This window comes from Ambystoma mexicanum, chromosome 2p (genome assembly GCF_040938575.1).
Source record: "Ambystoma mexicanum isolate Mex_15411 chromosome 2p, UKY_AmexF1_1, whole genome shotgun sequence".
NCBI lineage: Eukaryota > Metazoa > Chordata > Amphibia > Caudata > Ambystomatidae > Ambystoma > Ambystoma mexicanum.
Window position 1 is genome coordinate 1,260,023,471 of NC_090923.1, and position 6,769 is coordinate 1,260,030,239.

Sequence of the window (6,769 nt, forward strand, 5' to 3'; positions counted from 1 at the left end):
ACCCTCAGCTCTTATAGAGAGGTCCTTGGCCGATCGTGGCCGATCAGGGCAGTGAAGGGTCAGGGGTGACTGCACACTGCCTCACTTTTTCACTGCTTTCTACAGCGGTAATGCCTTTGCAGAAGGGGCCTGTACAAGTGATGTTGTCCTGCGCTATGGGAAAGTGACATTTATCCACTGACATTAACCAAATTACTTGCGCTGTTCAACGCACATACATGCAGAGAAATAATTTTATATTTTTTGGGGAAGGTGTAGAGGGTTCTGCTGATGATTCTTTTAAGCTGTCTGCTACTCTTGCTTTTACATAGTCTTTCCTGCCCAGGAATGTTTTACGGCCTACTGTATGTCCCTCCCTTACAACGAAAAATCTGTTGAAAGCACAGAGGTACATAGGAATGGATCTGTTAAAAAATGAAACAGAAAGCCAGGAACATGTCGAAACTGGTAGTGTTTGGATTTAGCACATTTGACTGTGAGTCAGTTTATTGTATCAGTTGACCCACTGACCCCCTTACCTCCTGTGTAATACTTTTGCTCTCGGTAGGGTTGTCCAAAGTTCCCTTCTTAAGTGGCTTTCTTATAAAAAATACTAGACCTGCTTTTTGTGGCACACAAGCCTCATATCCCGTTGCAGTTGATAAACTCACATCATCTCCCACCAGTACAAGCTGTAAAGGAATTCCAGGGCTTATCCAAACAAACTAGACGTGGGTCAAGGTTGAGCAATCCTTAAATCAGCAGCAAAGTTAAAATTGAAATCAGCCTCAGAATCTTTTAAAGGACGGTCCAACATCTGTTGCTTACAGGGCTCAATCGGACACCCTCTGGTGCTGACGCCTTACCCACCTCCTGTTCTTGCCTTGTCCTTGATACAGCCATGGGCCCACATACACTCAGAGGTACAGAGTTTTTCTCATGTCTATGGGTCTATTGTGATGCTCTCAGGCTTGCATCACCCAGCCATTGTGATGGGGAGGGGGTGTCATTTTGCAAGCACCCTGGAGCATTAATCTTTCTATCTTTAAATATAATTGGCATTAAACTAAAACCCTTAAGGACCAGATCAATACAGCAGCAACGAATGCTTATTCATTGTTGTTTGCCTCTTCATTTCATACCACCCGATATCTAAATGGTGTTTGGACTTTCTGCCCTCTGACATAAGGACATTTGGAATGGCAAACCTTTGACCTGAGATCCTAATGAATGGTTTGATTGACTCTCCCTTTGCGCTTGCTTCTGCAACACATGTACTAATATTGGAATGATAATGGGAAAATTAAATTGGCCCCTGCTCTAAAGGATGACACGCACATTCGTAAAGCTTTCACTATTTTTGGCACATGACAGGACAGAAACTTTCTTAATTTGCAAGTCTTTATTTTTTAATAGATCTTTTTTAATGAAGATTGAAATTGTATGTTCATTCATATTACACGACAACACAATACATTTTGCGCCAAATTCAACACTAATGCCTCAGGAGCCTTTTACTTGTGAATCCTCTTGACTGAATGAACAGCCACGTCCCCTTGAATTTCTTGACTTGTACTTTTAGAAGTGGCATGCTTCTTTTGTTTTTTTTATTCCATTCTACCAAACTCAGTATTATCACTTTCCCCCTTGTTCTGCACTCCAGCGTAAACTGCTTTGAGGTGATATTTGCAAAGATCGCTCTGAACTACAGCTTTACTTGCTTCTGGGCCTTAATCTTTAATTGGAGCTGAGCAGTGTACTCCGGACGTGGCTGCTTATAGTTGGTTGATTTCTTTTTTGATTTCTGTAACTTTCAAACAGTCCCATTGTGAAATACCATTGTCACAATGTGCTGCAGTGCATGAAAACTTAAAATTAATGGGAGGATTGAGGGAGAGGGAGAGGGGGGAAGAGAGAGGGCGGGAGGGTGGGAAGGAGTGAGGGAGGGAGGGAGGGAGGGAGGGAGGAGAGAGAGACAGAGAGAGAGAAAACAAAGAAAATATGGTATTCGGGGGCTATGTGTTTGCATGGAAAAGATTTTAGGCTTTTAATCAAGTGGAAAGGGGCTCTGTGGCTGGTATCTCAGCCTGTTGATGCTTTGTTGAGTTGCTTGGAACATGCAAGGAAGGAGACCTGAAGCACTCCCGACCAGGTTGCATGTCTCCAAGTTACTGAAATCCCACAGACCTCCTCCCTGTGCCACAAAGTTCTGGGCACTGAGCTCTGCAGTTGTTTCCCACAGGTCGCCAAGTGCCCCAGATTTACTTTCTCATAGTTGCTAGTTACTGCTACCCCACCTCGACCACTATATTTTCCCCAGATACTTGCTACTGTGGAGTAAGCAGGGCTAAGAGAGAGGGAGAGGGGGTGTGCCTATGCAAATCATCTGCCAGTATGCTTCCTGGGAGGTCATTCCATCTCACAAGCTGACACCTGGGCAGTGGCAGGTAATTTGGAGAACAGACATATTCGGACAGGCCACAGAGCAAAGGCTGGGCCGTTGATTGAGGATCCATTTAGCCATGTCTCCCTAAGTTACCGAGGTCCAGAAAAATTCCACCCTCAGCTCTTATAGAGAGGTCCTTGGCCGATCGTGGCCGATCAGGGCAGTGAAGGGTCAGGGGTGACTGCACACTGCCTCACTTTTTCACTGCTTTCTACAGCGGTAATGCCTTTGCAGAAGGGGCCTGTACAAGTGATGTTGTCCTGCGCTATGGGAAAGTGACATTTATCCACTGACATTAACCAAATTACTTGCGCTGTTCAACGCACATACATGCAGAGAAATAATTTTATATTTTTTGGGGAAGGTGTAGAGGGTTCTGCTGATGATTCTTTTAAGCTGTCTGCTACTCTTGTTTTTACATAGAGTCTTTCCTCCCCAGGAATGTTTTACGGCCTACTGTATGTCCCTCCCTTACAACGAAAAATCTGTTGAAAGCACAGAGGTACATAGGAATGGATCTGTTAAGAAATGAAACAAAAAGCCTGGAAAAATGTGGAAACGGGTAGGATTTGGACTTACAATTAACTAACAGTTAGATGTGCTATCCCTTGACCCACTGACCCCCTTTCCTTTTGTGTAATCCTTTTTTTCTCAGTAGGGTTTTCCAAAGTGGATTTCATATAAAAGATCCTAGACCTGCATTCTGTGGCACACATGCCTCATATCCCGTTGCCCTTGATAAACTCACTTCATCTCTCACCAATATAAGCTGTAAAAGATTTTCAGGGCTTAGCCAAGCAAACTAGACGCGGGTCGAAGGTTGAGCAATCCTTTAATCAGCAGCAAAGTTAACATTGAAATCAGCCTCAGAATCTCTTAAAGGATGGTCCAATATCTGTTGCTGGCAGCGCGCAATGGGGCAGCCTGGGTGCTGACACCTTAAGCCATCTCCTGTTCTTGCCTTGTCCTTGATCCAGCCATGGGCCCACATACACTCAGAGGTACAGAGTGTTTCTCATGTCTATGGGTCTTCTGTGATGCTCTTACGCTTGCATCACACAGCCATCGTGATGGGGAGGGGGTGTCGATTTGCAAGCACCCTTGAGCATGAATCTTTTTATCTTTAAATATAATTGGCATTAAACCAAACCCTTTAGGACCAGATCAATACAGCAGCAAAGAATGCTGATGAATTGCTGTTTGCCGCTTAATCCCATAACATCCGACTTCTAAATGGGGTTTGGTCAAATGTTTGCCATAACAAATGTCCTTATGTCAAAGAGCAGAAAGTCCAGAGGTCCTAATCAATGGTTTGGTTGGCTCTCCCTTTGCGCTTGCCTTAAGGCGTCAGCACCAGAGGCTGCCCGATTGCGCCCTGCAAGCAACCAGTGTTGGCCCATCCTTTAAGAGATTCTGAGGCTGATTTCAATGTTATTTTTGCTGCTGATTTAAGGATTGCTCAACCTTCAGCCCACGTTTAGTTTCCTTGGCTATGCCCTTGACATCTTTTACAGCTTGTATTGGTGGGAGATGATGTGAGTTTATCAAGAGCAACGGGATATGAGGCATGTGGGCCATAAAAAACAGGTCTAGGATCATTTTTATAAGAAAGTCTCTTTAAGTAGGGAACTTTGGACAACCCTGCTGAGAGCGAAAGGATTACACAAAAGGTAGGGGTGTCAGTGGGTCAAGGGATAGCACATCTGACTGTGAATCAGTTTATTGTAAGTCCAAATCCTACCTGTTTCAACATGTTTCCAGGCTTTTTGTTTCATTTCTTAACTGAACTTAACTTCCTATGTACCTCAGCAAAACATGTACTAATATTGGAATGAAAATGGGAAAATTGAATTGGCCCCTGCTTCAAAGGATGACACGCACATTCGTAAAGCATTCACTATTTTTGGCACACGACAGGACAGAAACTTTCTTAATCTGCAAGTCTTTATTTTTTAATACATCTTTTTTAATGAAGATTGAAATTGTATGTTCATACATATTACACGACAACACAATACATTTTGCGCCAAATTCAACACTAATGCCTCGGGAGCCGTTTACTTGTGAGTCCTATTGACTGAATGAACAGCCCCACCACCTTCAATTTCTTGACTTGTACTTTTAGAAGTGGCACGCTGCTTTTGTTTTTTTATCCCATTCTACCAAACTCGGTATTATCACTTTTCCCCCTTGTTGTGCACTCCAGCGTAAACTGCTTTAAGGTGCTATTTGCAAACATCGCTCTGAACTACAGCTTTACTTGCTTCTAGGCCTTAATCTTTAATTGTGGCTGAGCAGTGTACTCCGGATTTGGCTGCTTTTAGTTGGTTGATTCTTTTTTGATTTCTGTAACTTTCAAACAGTCCCATTGTGAATTACCATTGTCGCAATGTGCTGCAGTGCAGGGAAACTTAAAAGTAATGGTAGGGAGAGGACGAGGGAGAGGGAGGGGGGTTGTGGGTGGTGGAAAGGAGGGAGGGAGGGAGGGAGAGAGGGAGGGAGGGAGGGAGGGAGGGAGGAGAGAGAGACAGAGAGAGAGAAAACAAAGAAAATATGGTATTCGGGGGCTATGTGTTTGCATGGAAAAGATTTTAGGCTTTTAATCAAGTGGAAAGGGGCTCTGTGGCTGGTATCTCAGCCTGTTGATGCTTTGTTGAGTTGCTTGGAACATGCAAGGAAGGAGACCTGAAGCACTCCCGACCAGGTTGCATGTCTCCAAGTTACTGAAATCCCACAGACCTCCTCCCTGTGCCACAAAGTTCTGGGCACTGAGCTCTGCAGTTGTTTCCCACAGGTCGCCAAGTGCCCCAGATTTACTTTCTCATAGTTGCTAGTTACTGCTACCCCACCTCGACCTCTATATTTTCCCCAGATACTTGCTACTGTGGAGTAAGCAGGGCTAAGAGAGAGGGAGAGGGGGTGTGCCTATGCAAATCATCTGCCAGTATGCTTCCTGGGAGGTCATTCCATCTCACAAGCTGACACCTGGGCAGTGGCAGGTAATTTGGAGAACAGACATATTCGGACAGGCCACAGAGCAAAGGCTGGGCCGTTGATTGAGGATCCATTTAGCCATGTCTCCCTAAGTTACCGAGGTCCAGAAAAATTCCACCCTCAGCTCTTATAGAGAGGTCCTTGGCCGATCGTGGCCGATCAGGGCAGTGAAGGGTCAGGGGTGACTGCACACTGCCTCACTTTTTCACTGCTTTCTACAGCGGTAATGCCTTTGCAGAAGGGGCCTGTACAAGTGATGTTGTCCTGCGCTATGGGAAAGTGACATTTATCCACTGACATTAACCAAATTACTTGCGCTGTTCAACGCACATACATGCAGAGAAATAATTTTATATTTTTTGGGGAAGGTGTAGAGGGTTCTGCTGATGATTCTTTTAAGCTGTCTGCTACTCTTGCTTTTACATAGTCTTTCCTGCCCAGGAATGTTTTACGGCCTACTGTATGTCCCTCCCTTACAACGAAAAATCTGTTGAAAGCACAGAGGTACATAGGAATGGATCTGTTAAAAAATGAAACAGAAAGCCAGGAACATGTCGAAACTGGTAGTGTTTGGATTTAGCACATTTGACTGTGAGTCAGTTTATTGTATCAGTTGACCCACTGACCCCCTTACCTCCTGTGTAATACTTTTGCTCTCGGTAGGGTTGTCCAAAGTTCCCTTCTTAAGTGGCTTTCTTATAAAAAATACTAGACCTGCTTTTTGTGGCACACAAGCCTCATATCCCGTTGCAGTTGATAAACTCACATCATCTCCCACCAGTACAAGCTGTAAAGGAATTCCAGGGCTTATCCAAACAAACTAGACGTGGGTCAAGGTTGAGCAATCCTTAAATCAGCAGCAAAGTTAAAATTGAAATCAGCCTCAGAATCTTTTAAAGGACGGTCCAACATCTGTTGCTTACAGGGCTCAATCGGACACCCTCTGGTGCTGACGCCTTACCCACCTCCTGTTCTTGCCTTGTCCTTGATACAGCCATGGGCCCACATACACTCAGAGGTACAGAGTTTTTCTCATGTCTATGGGTCTATTGTGATGCTCTCAGGCTTGCATCACCCAGCCATTGTGATGGGGAGGGGGTGTCATTTTGCAAGCACCCTGGAGCATTAATCTTTCTATCTTTAAATATAATTGGCATTAAACTAAAACCCTTAAGGACCAGATCAATACAGCAGCAACGAATGCTTATTCATTGTTGTTTGCCTCTTCATTTCATACCACCCGATATCTAAATGGTGTTTGGACTTTCTGCCCTCTGACATAAGGACATTTGGAATGGCAAACCTTTGACCTGAGATCCTAATGAATGGTTTGATTGACTCTCCCTTTGC

The 6,769-nt window shown here is 44.4% G+C and overlaps 1 non-coding gene across 1 annotated transcript; it reads left to right on the forward strand.

Annotated features, from left to right (window-relative positions):
* Positions 1-1,234: 1,234 nt before the first annotated feature.
* Positions 1,235-1,341, forward strand: LOC138567949 (U6 spliceosomal RNA). The gene has a single exon (XR_011302327.1). It is a non-coding gene; the product is annotated as a U6 spliceosomal RNA (small nuclear RNA).
* Positions 1,342-6,769: the final 5,428 nt, after the last annotated feature.